Genomic DNA, 3294 nt, shown 5'->3' on the forward strand with positions numbered 1-3294 from the left:
TAGCATGAAACATGAAGGAAAAATCAAGATAAAGCCAAACATAACAATTATTCTAAGCTCGAATTCTTAAACCCTGAACCGAAGTTCTGGGTTTGTGTCCCCATCAGAGTCGCCAGAGCTGTCACACCTCCTTTTTCACTACACCCGCAAAGGCGTATAAGGAGTTTTTCCAATTAAAGGACAATCGGAACGGGATTCGTTTATTAAGAGATTCAGAGTCGCCACTTGGGAGATTATGGTGTCCCAAGTCACCGGTTTGAATCCCGAATCGAGGAAAAGGTTTGACTCTGTATTACAATCGCAAACCAGAAATCCGGGTAAGGAATTCTGTTAACCCGGGAGAAGGGGTTAGGCACTCCCGAGTTCCGTGGTTCTAGCACGGTCGCTCAACTGCTATATTTGGCAAAAATCTGATTTCAAAACATGTTTTAACTTATGTGCTTTTAGACCTTGAACCGCTTTATCATTATTGTTAACGAGAATTACAACGTCGTGAAAACGTGTTTCGAACCACGTCACATAAATGCACCCGTGGTTGTTGACACATTTCGACTTCGTTGAGATTTGGATTTGGGTCACATAAATGCGCACCCGAATTTAGGAATGTAATGTTATTAAAATACGCGCCTAAGGAGACTAACGCATTATTGTCTTTGCGGAGGGCCGTGAAATTCGCTAAACGGCATGCCCCGAATTCTAAGTATTTTAATATAAGTATTGAATGACGGCCCCGCAATTTGTGTATTTTGTTTGGCGAGGCTCATCTCATTTTATTATTAAAGGCCAACCTAAAAGTACTCTATCGTTTTCTATTTAGTTTTTGTCTCTAAATTTGAACCCGCTACCTAACTCGAGACCTACATTTATTACATATTAATCCCTATATCCCTAATATGATTTTAAGGGATTTTCAGCTCCTATCACTTGAGTTTTAAAAAAAACACTTGGCCCACATTAGTACTATGGAATTTAACTTAGAAAAAAACAGTAGTTCGAACTTTTAACATATTGGGTTTAAAATCCAGTTCAAGCCTAGGGCTAATTATTTTCAGGCCCAATCCTTGCGGAGATGAAGCTGTCCAGCCCAGGCTTGTGAAAAATCCAATTTCAAGGGTCCTTATAGGTCCAAGTTTTCTGTGCATTGGACTTGTAATTCTATGGGCCCAAAGCCCAGCGCATTTAAACGGGTTGAAGTTAACCCATGTAGATAACGCACACGGCCTGACAATTTCAGAATCGCTTGTTATGCAACTGGGCCTGCTTGTGTAAACAGTCCTAATGGCCCAGCATTGACCATGTGGATAAATCTGTCCATGTAAACAAATAGTGACATACATCTCTAAAATAACTAGAAAAACGTATTTGAAATGTGCTGAAGGCTTGAAGCCACTAACGATGATATAGGCATAATGTCTCATTTCATAATTCAAACCAATGAGATAATAAGATCTAAGATAACCACACTACCCTAACAGTATTGAATATCACATTCACATAATCCACATAGAAAACAGTCCAATTATTACATAATGCAATGCTTAATCTATAGAAATCTCTTATACATATAATTTCAGAAAGTGTAATCCTAATTAGCTATCTGTAACTCTATAACTACGCAGGATATGCATAAGGACAGTATAGTAGTGGTGAGATAAGGCTGGAACACATTTTTCATTACTTCAAATTTGATTACATTTCAGCAGTGGATCCTCAGTTATAAGCCAAGGAAATACCTGGATTAAATGAATAGAAGAAACAGGAATAAGTCAGTAGCGTTAGACAACAATCAACAGGATCAGGCAGCAGTTCACAGTAGCAGGAATCAGTTTGAACTTAGTTAAAACCCAGGAAAATGATATCACACCAAATCAGGACCAACTTCAACCAATATAACACCCAAACAACTCGGATATACTCAAAACAACTCGAATCTAACTCAGAAGACTTCTGAAGCTTTAACACTAGCAAAACAAGCTAAGAGATGGAATCAATGTTTAAACTTCAGAATTACCCTAGGGAGTGCAATGTAACAGTGCTTTTGAGAGTTTTTTTTATTTTTTATTTTTGTTTGTTTTTGAATTGTTTGGGCAGAATCTAAGATCTAAAAGAGGAGTTTGAACTTCTATTGTTTTGAAATTCAAAATTTTAAGCTCAGATCTGCAGAGAGGGTTTTGGGGAGAATTTTTGGGGTTCCAAACTTGTTCTCTAAGGCAGAATACACTGCCTTTTATAGGCAAAAGTGGGGGGCAGCCTTCAGATTTTTAGTTTTCTGTCCTAGTCCCTCTTTAGTTGCAGATCAGTCCTCTATTTTTTAACTTGCTTCTCAAGTTAACACACTTATCTTCTGAAATTTACCTTAAAACCCACATCTAGAAGCTTCTAGGAAATTCTTGCTAAATTCCCTACCCTTGAATTACCTATTTTATCCTTGACTTGGTCCTGAAATCACTAACTTACCCCCAGCCCTATTAGCTAACCAATAACTTGTCTAACTAACCAGCAGTTCTGAAAATCAAACAGCTAAAAACCAAACAAAGCCTAGAATTGAACTAAAAGGAGATTAATTCTACCATCAGTAAATAATCAAGTAAAATAATCACTGCAAATTGATCAACCAAATAGAACTTAGACAAAAATTAACCTAATTAACTGACATTTAACTAGAAATCTTAAAGCTAACACAGCAATGAACTAATTAGCATCAAACAGAACCAAAAATGAGACCAGCTATGAAGACTAATCGACCAGAAATCAAACATACAAAATGACAGTTGAACCCGGAATCTTACTACTGAAATCAATGAGCAGATTACACACTAATTATATGGGGAAGAACAATTATGACCTAAATTGAAATTTTAAATCACCACAACCTAGCAACAGAATTCTAAACAAACAATAACAGGAAAAATAAAACTGAAAACAGAGAAGAAAAGAAGAAACATGGACTCACTGATTTCCGGCTTCATATGGCTAAACCGTCGAAATTGATTTCCGGTTAATGTTATTTGTCTATTTCGTCAGAAATAGGCATATAACATTAACCAAAAATCAACGGACTTCAAAAACCTCCTAAAACAGGTTCGAACCCATGAACCCTAGATTTGAAATTCGACGAGTTCCACTCGGATTTGAGAGATTTTGGTTAGGGATTCGGAGTGAGCATGCCTAAGAGACTATAGGGAGTGATTTTAGGCGGATTTGGGAGGATTAGGGTTTTGGGTCTGAACTTCAAATGAAGATTCGAGGAGGTGGGGACTGATTCGAGGGAAACTGAATGCGTAGTTGGAAAGA

Source organism: Nicotiana attenuata, unplaced genomic scaffold (genome assembly GCF_001879085.1).
Source record: "Nicotiana attenuata strain UT unplaced genomic scaffold, NIATTr2, whole genome shotgun sequence".
NCBI classification, from domain to species: Eukaryota; Viridiplantae; Streptophyta; class Magnoliopsida; order Solanales; family Solanaceae; genus Nicotiana; species Nicotiana attenuata.